At 38.6% G+C, this 14,778-nt stretch overlaps 1 long non-coding RNA gene across 4 annotated transcripts in view; it reads right to left on the minus strand.

The window, feature by feature from the left end:
• Positions 1–351: 351 nt before the first annotated feature.
• Positions 352–14,778, minus strand: part of LOC121490447 — a 142,457-nt gene continuing 128,030 nt past the window's right edge. For 3 of the 4 annotated variants that reach the window (XR_005987677.1, XR_005987678.1, XR_005987676.1), the window contains 3 exons: positions 4,090–4,257; positions 2,772–2,861; positions 352–2,505 (listed from right to left, as the gene is read on the minus strand). This is a non-coding gene — a long non-coding RNA (uncharacterized LOC121490447). The remainder of the gene's footprint in view (positions 2,506–2,771; positions 2,862–4,089; positions 4,258–14,778) is intronic. The other variant, XR_005987679.1, reaches the window with a different exon arrangement.

Here is a 14,778-nt window from a genome sequence, read left to right on the forward strand (position 1 = left end):
TGTCACCTAGAGTGATATTTAAATTAGATAGTGAATATAAAATGCTAAGTGTGGCATGGGGTAAGGTAAGTGCTCAACTAAAGTTACTGCATGTAATTAATTCTTTTTCTCATCATATTGCATATGTAGTGCTTGATCAAGGGCTCTTGGTGGCAGTTTACTTTCTGTTTTACCTTAGACTTCACTGGCAGTTAGGTATTATCAGTGGTGTGGCTTTTCACCATTGCTCTTCAGGGAGTACTCTGAGAAAAAAAAGCTGAAAAATACTGATTACTAGAAGTAAACTCTAGGTGATTTTTTTATTTTTTTATTTATTTATATTTATTTATTTATTTTTTTGGTGGATACCACCTTTGCACTGTTCCACAGCTACAGGCAAGACTATGGGCCCAGCATCTCAGTTAAGAATGTCTTCAGCTGCAAATAAATACACAAGCAAACAAAACCTACGAGCAGATTTAGGTAGTCTAAATTCAGTGCAACAGCTTGAAACTGTCCTTATGAACACAGGTGTTTTATCTCGCGCTCCATCATCTTCTGTGTGCTGGTATTGGGACTTGTGTCCTATGGCTAATTGCCTTATGATTATAAGATGGCTGCTGCAGCTCCAGGCTTTACTTCTGCTTTGCAGATGCAAGAATGGCAAGGTCTTGTCCTCTTGAAGCTTTGTATTTTTATTCCAGGAGTACTCTCCTCGTTGGCAGGCTTCTAATTATATCTTGTAGGCCAGGAGTGAGTCAGACATATGCCCATCTTTAGACCATTTTCTGGTTAAAATAATGAGATTTCAATTACTAACTTTGATCAAAAGGATAGGTAGGAGCCTCTAGAGGTTTTTACCCAATATATGAACTCACAGGGAAGAAAAGCAGCAGATATCTATTGGGAAGGGAACAGGTCTTCTACACTTCAAATTCCTTGGGAGAGATTGTATTTGGTTTAAGACTGAGGATAATTGGAGCATTTACATTAAAAACAGGATGACCTTGGGCAAGTTACTAAACTACTTAGAGCATTAGTTTCTCCTTGTGTAGAATGGGAAAAATAAAATCAATCTGAGAGGTTTGAAAGCTCAGGGCCCAGTCCCTCCCTGGCTGATAGTCACCTCTCAATAAATGTTGGTTTCCTACTATGAGATTTGGACCAAGTTTACTTTAAAACTCTAAAACTGGGGCACCTGGATGGCTCAGTGGTTGGGGATCTGCCTTTGGCTCGGGTTGTGATCCCAGGGCCCTGGAATCGAATCCCACATTGGTCTCCCTGCTTCGAGCCTGTTTCTCCTTCTGCCTCTCCTATGTGTTTCTTCATCAGCAATATGGGCATGATAACATGATACAGTGAGGTGATTATTGGAAAGCATGCAACATAGCTTCAAAACTATAGAGCTCGAAGACTGTTGAGCATGATAATGGAAGATGTTAAGGATAATTATGTCGGCTGGTTAGTCTATTTGGGTGATGTTCTTTGACAGTCAAAAGAAAAATATTTTGGCTGAAAATAGCTCCACAACCTTGAAGCTTTATTCTTAAAGAGAAATTCTTTGGGGGCTTCTAAGGACCCTTGGTCATTGAGAATATTTCTTCATTCGATTCAAAAGTAGCACTGAAGGTTGGTGGTTCTTAATTTTATTAGCTGTTATCAGCTAAGACTTTAAAAGAGATGAGTGAGAGGTATCTGAGCCTTTTCTATAACTGTGTATTTACTGGTTTGGTAAGGTCAGAGAGAAAATACTATCTCCTCCTCCCACCTTCCTCTGCCTATAGATCTAAGAAAATTCATTTACAGGACTCCGGTTCTTGTCAAACAGACTCTCTCAAATCCAATTTTTCCCTTATGATTTTAAGAATTCGTTTCAGTAGGCCCAGCAGGACTGGATTCTGCTTCAGGCGAGACAAGCCCACCTAGCCCAAGCTCACAGGTTAAGCTCTGGATGGCAAGCTCTGCCAAGGGTGAATTCAGCAAAGATGGAGAAACCTCTTGACCTCCTACAGGGCAGGGTGCCCTGAGTATTCTCTCCTCACACTCGTTTCCCTCCTTGTCTCCTACTTTCCTTTTCCTCACTGCCTAACAATTTTGACATTTAAAAAAATTCTAAATATAACCCCTTTTCATTCCTCTCTAGGAGACATGGTATCTTGCCTTCATGTGGGGGAGTCTCGGAAGCCTGGGAGTTTGGTAAAGAACTTCTCTAAGTAAAATCCAAGAATCAGGAAGGAACCTTTCAACTCTGAGACTTTTAAAATAGGAGGAAGCACCAAATAGTGTGGGGAAAGGAAAAATCTAGCAAGAAAATTAAAATGGTTGGGTTCTTTCTGTCGTCTTCTTCTTCTTCTTCTTCTTTTTTTCAGCTGATGACTTCCTATTTTTTGATTCAGCCTCTGGATCTTGACATAATAGCTAATCATATACATGTTGTATTCTCTTCCTATTGTTAAAAACATTATCTTCCCAGTTTTGTAGACATTGATGGAGTTTTCCTTCTTATGTAGTTCATTAATGATGCAACTGGATAAGAAAGAAATTACATATATTTGAAATGTGAGTTTGTTTCATATGTACAAGAGAGAAGGTACATATTTGAGAAATAGAGCAATTAAATTTCTAGGTAAATATTAAAATTGGAACAAATCAACAAAAATGATTTTCTAAAAATTCTCAATAAATGAATGGATGGATGCTTTCAAATTCAGCTCCAATTTTAAACATTTGAAACACTATTCATTACCCTTTTTCTCCTTGGGAAGAATTAGCTGCTGTAGCTTAGTACTTACTATATACTGTATTATAATGCCTCTCTGCTTATGGGATGTAATCCTCTTGAGAATGAAGATCTCACTCAGGAACTGGCCCATCAACATTTGCTGGTCCAAGAAGAGGTAAAAGAGAAAAGAGTCATCAATTATTTCTAGGATGGACGTTAAAGACTACGGAATCCAAAATACTCCAAAGATTGAGGTCAGCCATTTGGAAAGGCAAATTTTTGCTCGTACTAAAGGAATGGTCTTTTTTTATGGTTTGATCAATTTTTAAATGGACATCATAGGGTGCCTGGGTGGCTCAGTCAGTTAAGTGTCCAACTCTTGGTTTCAGCTCAGGTCATGATCTCATGGCTGTGGGATGGAGCCCCATGTCAGGCTCTGTGCTCAGTGTAGTCTACTTCAGATTCTCTTTCTCTGTACCTCTCACTCACTCTCTGTCAAATAAAATCTTTTAAAAAATGGACATCATAATTACATTTTTATCATGTTTATCATACTAAACACAAGTTTGTTGAAACTTGGGTACATCTAAATAATGGCGTTATCACTGATTAAAGAGGTTAAGTGGGGAAAAAAAGAGTAAATCTCTCTAATAGTACCCATCTTTACTCTTCTTTTTCTTTTTGTATGTCTTTAACCTAATTAGGCACATATTTAATCTTATGAAGAAACAATCACCAGCACCTAAACATGAGATGCACCATGTTTGTGCATTATTTACCTTCTCAGCCACCTAGTAGGAGGCTCTTTGCTGTGCCCTGTGAAGGGTACAAAGAGGGTTGAGACTATATTTAAACAGTTGGCTTTCTAATGGGCAAGATGGAAATAATAGGCATTAAAATAGAGAAATTCAAGCAACAATATCAACAACAACACTAATATTAGCAGTCATTGTAATAATAGCTAACAGTTTAAAATTCTTCTGATTTATCAGACATTGTGCCAAAAGCTTTATACACATTTTTCCATTTAATTTTCATAGTGATCCAATAAAGATCTTATTAATGGCCCCATTTTATGGAGACTGAGATTCGATAGAAGTTAAGAAATATACCTAGTCACACAGTTAGTGCCAGAGCTGGGAATTGACCCCAGAATCTATTGGACACCAGAGTCTATGTTCTAAGATTAAATCTAATAATGAAAAATTCGGAACTGGAAGCAGGAGGGGGATAGTTGCTAGGTCATCCAATATATCTCAAACCTAGGCAAGGACAACAGTTATTAAGGGGATTAGTAGTAATAGTCTGCAACTATTATTATTATTATTAATTTTTTTCATGGTGATGATAATGTTGAAATAGTAAATCAGGATTTCTTATGTTCTTACCTATGTGAAGGAAAGATATTGAAGACATTTCAGATTATTCTTTTAGATCCTTTTTTATCCTCTTTCTCCAGCTTTTTTCTTCCCTTCCCTTTTGCTGTCTGATATTGATGCATCGTACTTCCATATCAGATCAAAAGCATATGGGATTTTGAACTTATTGACACTGTTCTGTTAAAAATTACATTTAGAAGCATGTTAAAAGGTCACCTCTCTGGTTACTTATTTCTTGACACTTTGCTAGCACGGACTGTAGCCTTGGTTCATTAGTCAAGGATATTAACAGCCAGGGTTCGGCTTTTCTGAGGTCACATGGTACAGTCTGGGCCCACACATATTTCTAAGGCTTGTTAGAGTCTTTATACTTTAAGAATTTCCCATTAATCTCTGCCCAAGAAGTGCAATAATAGGTTAGTTAGTCATCAGATACAAATCAGAATCATTCCTACAAGTATCTTTAATAGCGTTCATTAGTTCTGTGCTTGTGTTTTAAGGGAAATGAAGGTGGTGGGGGGGGACAATGCCCCCCTCTCCAACACAGGAACCTTTCCCTTCTTCAAGAGCATCTCATTTTGGAATCACTGAAATTAAGATACTGAGAATGTGCCAAATCAAATGCAGAAAATGTGCTTTTCCTGTAGAAATGAGGGCTCCTACAATCCTGACTTTTTTTTTTTTTTCCACATAGAGGCATCATCTTTGATCATTATCAGATTTTACAACTCATTGTTCCCTTGCAGTCCTCAGGGTGAGAGGATCATGTAAATGGACAGGCAAACACTTGGATTATAGAAGGCATCCGATATTAATAACAGCAATAAAAAATGTTTACCTAACTTGAGTAGATTGTGTGTGTAGATAGGATTTGTGTGTGTGTGTGTGTGTGTGTGTGTGTGCTCCCCCCTCTCACTTGGAAAGGAAATATCAGAAGATCAGGAAATGCATTATAGGGTTTTTGTATGCAATATTAGTCCATTTCTTGGCGGAGACCCAAATCTATTGTGGCGAGAAAGTAATAGATGAACTAACTAGGGACTCAGACTTACTGGCTAGTGTCCAAGAAACATTAAAAAATTGAGTACTGAACATAACAAGTAGGATGGTGCATGCAAATTTAGATGTCTTATTGAAAACAGCACATTTATTAATATATTAGACTTGTAGACGTGAGGGTGTTTTAATACCTACTCAGAAATTACTCATGGGTCGGCTTCACAGAAATATCACTTGCATAAGCGTGAGCTTACAGAAATGATGCCTGGCATGAGTGATTGTGGCTGGACTATTCTAAAGAAAACTAGGAAATAAGCAACACGTATTGTCACGGGTAAGGCATCATCTTTCTTCTTAATTAACTCAACATTAATTTACTGAATGCCTACTATGTGTCAGGCCCTATTCTAATATGCTGGGAATACCCAGATTAAAAAAATTTACAATATTATCACACTGGAACTGGTTTATTTTTTAAGTCATCTTTATTAACATAGGATTTATATACAGTAAAATTTATCCTTTTGAGAGGTATAGTTTGTTGAGTTTTGGCAAATGCGTAAGGCCTATAACCATCGCTATAATTAATAGACAGAACATTTCCATCTTTCCAAAGGTCTCCTCCAGTTGATTCTCTGTAGTTAATAGTCTCCTCTGATCCTCAGCCCCTGGCCACCACTAATCGAATATCTCCCTGTATTTTTGCCTTTTCCAAATGCCATATAAGTGGAATTATACAAATCATAGCCCTTTGTGTTCAGCTCCTTTCACTTAGCATAATGCTTTTCAGATTCACCCCTGTTTCATGCATCAGTAGTTCATACCTGTTTATTGCTGAGTAGTATTCCATTTGATACATTAACCAGTTGATGGGCTTTTGAATTATTTCCAGTTTTGGTGATTATGGATAAAGCTACCACAAATAGTTGTGGACGGGTCTGGTCCTTTGTGTGGTTACGTTTTCACTTTTCTTGGGTAAATACCTAGGAGCAGGATTGCTGGGTCATATGGTAAGTGTATTTTAAACTGCGAAAGAGACTTCTGAAAAGGGGTCCCTGGGTGGCTCAGTTGGGTTAAGTGTGTGCCTTCGGCTCAGGTCATGATCTTAGGGTGCTGGGATCGAGCTCATGTTGGGCTCCCTACTCAGTGGGGGAGTAGGGAGCTTCTCCCTCTCCCCACACCCCCATTCATGCTCTCTCTCATCTCTCTCTCTCTCTCTCTCTCAAATAAATAAATACATTTTTTTAAAAAAAGAAACCTCTGAAGAATTTTCAAAAGAATTATGCCATTTTGTTTTTCCTCCACAACGTGTGAGATTTTTAGATGATCCATATTCTCATTAGCACTGGGTATCATCAGTTATTTTAATTTAAGTCATTCTATTAGATATGTGATGGTATTTCATGATAGTATATGGTTGCATTTCACTAATGACTAACAATGCTGAGCATCTTTTCATTGCTTATTTGCCACCCATCTCTCTTCCATAAAGTCTTCAATTTTTTTGTCAATTTTTAAATATTGGGTTTTGCCTTCTTCTTATGGATTTGTTCTGGGAATTTAAACATTAAGTGGAGATAACTACATTGCTGTATTTTTGTGGAAGTGAATGAAACAAAAAAATCAAAGTGTTTGGCATAATCTCTAATATATTATGTTACACAAATACTATTTATTGATGTTATTGTGAGACACAATCTCTGTCCTAAGGTGCTCACCATCAAGTTATCAATGGCTTTCACTTTTTTCTAGGTAACATCCCACCCCATCCTGGTCCTAATCCTACCTGAGCTTTGACTAAGCTTTGATAAAGCCCTAACTGATAATTAGGACATTACATGGTAATAGGTAATTGTGGAATACCACAGGTCTGTCTTCATTGCTTAAACTTAGAGATGTCATCTAAAACCCAGGGGCTATGTTGGTGAATTGACAGGTTAGTGGACTTGGTTTGTTGTGCAAGGACTCTGACAGTTGACTCTAAATTGCTTGGCTTGCAACTCTAGAGAAGTGATGCCTTTGGGGACCACATTCTGAGAAGGCAGGGCTCAGTGCTTCTGGGATATTTGAAGAGGCCATGGGGGACAGAAGTGAGGGAATGTCACTTCTCTAAAAGCTATAAAGATAGGAATGAAAAGGGAAGCCCGACTGGCTAATAAACGTATGGGGGAAAATGCTCCATTCCACTGGTGACTAGAGAACAAAAATCAAAACAATATCACATAGTATTTTACAACCCTTAGGTAAAAATTAAAGACTGATAACACTAAGGATCTTGACAATGTAAGAAAATGGTTAAAACCACTTTAAAGAGAAATTTGGTAATGATGAGAAACATCATTTCCTATGCCTAGCAATGTGACTTCTAGGTATCTACCTTAGAGAAATGTTCTTGTACTGTAAGGAGATATGTTCAAGGGTGTTCACTGCAGCATTATTAACATGCAATAGCATTCACCTGTTACTCCTAATCAATATTTATAGAAACAATTTCTAATCTCTAATTAGACCCATTTCCTTTCTTTTTTCTAGAAGCTACTTCCTCCAGCAAATCTACCACGACTCTGTGATAAACTGGCATCCTTGTCTATCGCATCTCAGGAGCACTGGTATCACACAGAGATGTTTCTACTACCTGAGTAAATTCAGTGTTGTATATAAGACAGTCTGCACTCTTCAAGCAAATGTGAAAAGAATATGCAAGAAGTCTTTAAGGAGCAAATTGGGAAATTTAGATAATTTCTTGCTGAAGTGCTTAATATCTGGTAATATGAGTACTTGAAATGTCTTTGAAATGCCAGTTGGGAAATGAAAGAATTACATTTTTTAGAGAAAAACCTTGATTCACTAGAGCCCTCAAATAAGGAGTCTGCACCCTCTGGTTTCCTCTCAGAAAGGGGGAAATAATCACGCTATAAGTTCATATTAAGTACTAGGCAGAAAAAAACAGACCAATATACCGTCAGAAACATTTCCTATACTTCCTACATTTTCATCTGGAGTCTTGGATGATTATTGGCATTTAGTGATTTAATAGTAATCTTGAAAGCACCTCAATGATTAAAAAAATTGGTTTTGCTCAATGTGCTATCTAATAATAAGAATAAAACTTTTGAAAAACATGATTTGAAACAATAAAGTCTGGATTTGGGGGTGTTGGTTCTAATTTATCAAGAAAATTTGTGTTTCACACATATCCATTCAGTGCACCAAAAATTTAGGTAATATGTATCAAAGGCATGGTTGTCAAGCCAATCTACTACTATACATCCTAGAACCAAAATACCTACTGTGAAATATTTTTTGCCATAAGGGGGAAAGTACATATGTTGTTTCACATAACAATCAATTCTATGGCAAGAAGGAAAAAAGCTATATTCTTCAAAGACGTTTATTGCAATGTTATATCAAGTAACAAAACATTGTAAAGACTAGAATACCCCAAAATGGGATTGATGGAATGACTGAGCGCATCTAATTACTTGAACATTATTCAGCTACTTAACATACTAGCTTCAACACACTGTATCAACAAAAATGGAGGGCATGATATATATAAAAATTCTGTGTCTATACTAGGATTATAATTATGCCAAATTTATGAGTTCACGTGAACAGGAATTTGAGAGAAGGGAGCAAGTAGTCATCCACTTTGTGGGTGTTTTGGGGTCATGGAAGAAATTATTATTTTTGAAAACATTTTACTACTTTTACTTTTCTCTGTTATTTTAAAAAAAAATAAAAATAAATAAATAAAAGAATGGTAAATACAAGACCTTGTATCTTGAGTATATTGATTTAGTTGGAGGTATGTCTCCTTTCTACACACAATGGCCAACATTAATGTGAGTCTTCTGAGTATATTTAGAATAAAATGAATCCACACAGAGGCTATGGTTTTCTCACACTAATCACATCTTCTTTTAAAAAGAAGGAATCTTTTCCTTCTTTTCCTTTGGGCTCCAGCAGGTGGGATCACCTACATAAGATATATGTGCAGTACCTTGGTTCCCTACTACATCAGCTAAGCTTTCCCTGGATTTGTATAATCAAAACAACTTTAAAAAAAAGAAATAAAGATCAGGAAAGGTGGACTTCTGAGATGAAAGAGTTCTCTTAAGCTCTCGCGGCTCTAATTGTTACATGCAAATTGTTCAATAAATAACGCTGACCATAAAAAGAAAAGATATTAATTAAGAAAAGGATTTAGGCTGACTCAGTCTCATACATAGACAAAAGGTTAAGTAAATGCCAAGGCCGCTGTGCCTCTTCAAACAATGAATATTAGTTTTAGAATCATTAATGTCTGCTTAGAAAACAGAGTCATATTGGAGACTTGTATGCCAAAATAACCAAGGCCAGAGCTGCTTCTTTTCAATCTGGAGCAAAATAATTCTCCACCTGAGGGCTAAATGTATACAGTTGAGAGTGCAAGGTACCACAGCAGGGCCCGGCACTTTCAATGTAGCTGAACTGAGATCCCTGCTTTTCTTGACTATGGTAACTTCCACGGTTAATATAGATCAGCAAGGTCAGGATCAACTTTGCTGAGGAAAAGCAGGGTTGACTGGTGTTGGGAAGCCATTCCAGTCTCTGATGTGGATACAGCAAAATGCCTAAGAGCAGGCCAGCGAGGGACAGGAGTGAAGGCGAGTCTGGGACAGCTGTTTACCCCTGACCAGGTATGCTAAAAAAAAAAAAAAAATCTTTAAAGCAAGATACTTTGCAGACTTACCTTAATATCCCCAACTGGGTGAGCCTTTGCTACTTCCTATAATCAATCTGGAAATTCTACAAGCTGACCTTTTATTTTCTAGTGAATTTTCTTTCAATTATGGTTCCTCTCAATCGCTTTCTCACCTTCTACCAGAGGTAGGTACTCTGCTGCAATTGAGGTGAGCGGGAAGGGGAGATTGTGGTGCCCCTCGCATTTTGGTAGAGTTTACAAATATAATTTACATTTCTTCTATTTTTCTTGAATTTTCCAAATACCTTGTGAGATTCCAATGTGTCAGGCCAGAATAAGTCTTTTAACATTAATACTTCACAACATGGGCATAAATAATTCACATTTAAATATCTGGGGAAGCAAAGTACAATACTCAAATTCTAACATTCAGAGGGTTTTTTGGTAGTAAATTAGTTTGTAATTATTGCTAATGTTAATTTGTATAGAAAATATATTTAATACGTAATTTAAAAAATCCTCTTAAGTCCCTTCTGCATATAATATCTGTGGTATTGAAAATAATTGGGGTTCAACAAACTCCCATTTTGCTGTCTAAACATATGAATTCATTTAAAAGACAATTCAATCCTCTGCATCTAATGCATTCATTTTTATAATGTTGGCTTCAGAAATCAGATTTTTGTTTAGCCAAATATGAAAAATAAAGGCCTGTGATTCCAGATTGATCCCATTAATGATTAAAGTAGATCCCGGGATGTACAATGTTGAGGATTCCTCAGCTGGAGCAAAAAATACGTATGAGAAGTGACACGAGAGGAGGTGGAGGTGGGGGGAGTGGTCAGGTGCCAGCTCCTGAGCTACTTGACAGAGCGGGTTCAGCAAGGCATTTCACCAAGTCCTGCCCTAGTTTCTCCACTTTGAAACTTAGATAATACAACCTGCCTCTATTCTGCCCTTCTAGCCCTCTTCTCACTTCATAGAAATATTCTGAGATTAAAGAAAATGTATAAAGAAGCAAAGCAACAACAAAACAGTCGGTCAGTAGAAAGAAAAAAATAATGTGAAATAGGCTTCTTAAATATCTTTTAAAAAGCATGATAAAAACTTCAGAGCATTTTTAATCTTTATGCTCTAAATAGCAAATCATGAATTCGACAGATACTATTTCTTTTTCTCATTATAAAGTTCTTACTAAATGATTAACTCGATTATCATAATTTCAACTATAAGAAATATAGATATATAAACATCATGAAATATAGATATACAAACTATGTCTATAATGCACATACGTATTACATATACATATTATGTATGCAAATATGCATGCATTATGTGCAATGCATATAGATACTTTAGATACATGTTTATATGTGTATTTGGGTGCTTACATACATTCACATACGTGTGGGGGTGGAGTCTCATGCTGCATGTGTGCATGTGTGTGTCTGTTTATAAGTCCATGACACAGACATGGGCCTAAGGGGAAGAACTGTTCTTTTGAAGGCTTTTCCAGAAGCAGCTGGCAAGCCATAGAACTATATCATAGGCAGGACAGTTCTGTGTTAAGGCCCTTTCGTTAAACTCTCTTGGGTTAAAATTCAAAACAAATGGTTCCTATTCTGAATTACCTTCACAGAAGAGTGCAGCAGGAAAGTTGACCCGGACATAAAGCTGATAGACATTGGGAACTTTGCATCTGACATCAGGCCCTGAGTCCCTGATAAAGACAAGTGGGTAAAGGGTGAGGTCTCCTGTTGGTCTCCCTCGAGACTGGAAGGGAGTGAGAAGCTTTTCTGGATGTGGCTGGATAAGTAGAAAGGTAATTCATCAGGGATGAATGACAGGAGTGGTACATAATGGGAGACGGGGAGTGAAGCGCACAGAGGAAAAAGTAAAATGGAGCCAGTATACATTTATAGAGTGAAATAAACAACGGGAAGCACAGAAGGTGCCAGATGCAGAGGCAGAAACAACAAACAAAACTAGGGACCCCAATTAAGGAGACAAATGGGATGAAGGATAAAAATATAGTAGAAGTGGGAGCTGAGCCAAAGGAAGAGATTGTGAACCTGGGTGGAGAAGGGAACTGCAGCGAGCCAGGAGTTGATGGGCCAACATAAGGATGGACACGAAGAACAATGGCTAGCAAGTGAGAAAGGGAACTCAGAGGGGTCAGAGAGACTGGAGCGCCCTGCCACGTCAGAAACGGAGGCACACAGACACTGGGGGGAAGGGAAAAAGAAGCTAGAAGAATACAAATTTCTATTTTTAAGGCACAGGCATGATGGTTGTGTTGGAAACCCCATTGGCTGAGGAAGCTCAAGCCCGTTGAACGGAGACAGAAGAATGGAAAGCACATTGCCTTCCTTTTAGGGGAAGTGAGGGACACTAAACATTGTGGGAAGCATCAGTTTGCTGTGCAACTACCAACCACGGAGCAAAGTGAAGAAGGTGTGCTTTGGTCCTGAGCCAATGCTATGAGTCTGGAGGCCAGAGAAGACCAACTTTGGAAGAGACATTGGGAAAATTTGGATTAGCAAAGCCTTGAGCTGGGGCTCAAAGGAGAAGCAGTTCTCCACAGTAGTAGAGAGATGGCCATTCTATTCTTTGTCCCCCTAAGTCTCTTGGGGGATGTGACATTTGTGAGGGAGGTCCCTGAGCCTCTGAATGCCATCACCTGTAATGCCTTATACTGCCCTTCTCAGGCCTGACCCTGGCACCAGAAGTGGCCACCCCAATCCCAAATGTGTTCTTTTCTTTCACAACCCCGTGCTTGGGGTGATAATTCTCCCTCCTGGGTTATCCACCCTGTTCTACCCCAGGACATCTTCATCCACAAATCCTCCACCCACCCTTCTAGGCCTAAGTCAGACGTTGCCTGCTGCTCCTGTCAGTATGAAGTTAGTTCAAGTGTTCCAGTTAAAGTTTCTGTGACTTTTCTGAGCACCGAAGGCACACACAGTGGCTAGTTTCCAGTTCTCTGGAGGATGCAGAGGATTGGCCCATTCAGACTTCATTTTCCCTTTCTTCTATTTTGAAGAAACGATATTCTCAGTTTCCCCTGTGGCTACAACAGTTCACTATGAATTAAGTCCAGTTATGTTTATACTGGTAAGGCTTGGAAGGAGACAATGAGGTGGAGACCATCTTCTGGCCCCTAAAGCTGTTTTTGTAGGGACATAAGGCCCTGAAAACATGAGACTCATCAATGGTGGCATTGCTTGTCAATTTTCCAGTTTCCTGAATATTGGCGGTCACATGGGGTGGTGACAGTGGCAAGAGCAGCTCCTTAATGCCAGTGCCATTTCTGGCTCAGTGGCAGCCTGAGAGGACATAGCTCCTCTGCAGGACACATATCATTCGGGGGCGGGGGGACACTCCTGAATGCTCAGCCTAGACACCGAGCTGTAATTGTTTTACCATTTTTTAAGCACCCAATTTCCTGCATTAAATTCTTTCCACCTAAAAACATCCCGCCAATTTTCTGTGTCCCCTGCTGAAACTTTACTAATGTAAATATGGATCCAAACAGCAATTCGGACACTCAGTCGTGAGGCAATGACACTATACCGTGTGCGCCACCGTTAATTACATATGAGCTACACGCATGTTTTCCTGCCTTTTATGCTGTGAGTCCATCACTACACCATAACATACAACACCGGGCCAGATCCAGAGCAGGATATCCACAAAAATGGATTAAATAAATGACTCCACTCAGTTCTCAGTATAAGATCCTAGGCCACGTGGAAATTACCTAAACTGTTTATTGCTTATTCTTCCCCTGACACATCATACCACCTCCAACTTGCCAATGGGTTAACATACTTTATTATCAAGGTGGGGGTAAGGTTTCAATGGTCTTGCAGCCCCTCTCTCAGTGAACACCCCAGTTACCAGAGGATTTCCCAGCTACCGTGGGATTTCACATACAAGTTTGCTTGTGGAGAAATTCTTTATGCTGATATGGAGTAGGTACACAAGAACCAGCTTGAATTTTGAAAATAGTGCCAATATAATGAAGTCACAAAATGATGCCAAAGGATTTTATTGTTGCTGGCTATTTCTGCACATCTCATCATAATTTCTCTAATTAACACATTTGTATTTGTAGTTAAAACATAAACCAGAACTAATAAGAGATCATAAGCTTGAGTTTTATAAGCTGCTTCTACCCACAAGCCTTGGGAATTTTGAGATGTTTTAGCCAGTTTATGATGCGGTTCTTATCCTCTTCAGGCTTCAAGTCGCAAATATTGGTGGTTTTTTTTTTTTTTTTTGCCAATTTGCAAATTGTCTTGCTCTCAATCATTATCCATTAGCAAAGAAAGCAGCAAAATAGTTTCGTTATTATTAATTTCCTTTACCCTATATACAAAATTCCCAGACCATCCTAAGCACTTGCCTTACAAATAGAAGAATGAAGTAATGAGAGTTGAGGAAGCTAAGAGCTAACTGTGTACCGATTCATTGTCGAAGACCAGTCCAGAACAAAAACAAGAAACGTGGTGGCGTATAAAAATGCCACTCCTCAGTCTTGTAAGTGGCTTTCAAAATGTATGACCAAGAAATGTTTTTTCGACTCGTCCATTCCTCTTCTTCCCACTCATTCCCACTCTGCACAAGTGCACATGTCATTATATTCCAACAAACTTAAACAGCCACTTGGCAAAGATATATTTGGTTTTTCCCCAAATGCCCATATGTCCATGTCATGCAGATGCAAATGCTACTGGGAGAAGATATGTGATGCATTAAATGCCAGGACGTTCTAAGCATGTTGACTTGTGCTTCTGACGGCATCATCACTTAACTGAGCACTCCTTTAGCTCAAGCCTGATTCTTGACCTGACCGGCAGTGGAAGTCCTAAGTGTTGTAACTGAAATTCGTAAGTGTTACATCCTTTCATTCACCAAGAAGTTACCATAATCACAATCAGGAAAATGGAAAGTATGAGGAGGAGGCAACCATTTCCTCTTGCCTTGCATTTGTCTCAGAAAGGGGC

Source organism: Vulpes lagopus, chromosome 5, assembly GCF_018345385.1.
Source record: "Vulpes lagopus strain Blue_001 chromosome 5, ASM1834538v1, whole genome shotgun sequence".
NCBI classification, from domain to species: domain Eukaryota; kingdom Metazoa; phylum Chordata; class Mammalia; order Carnivora; family Canidae; genus Vulpes; species Vulpes lagopus.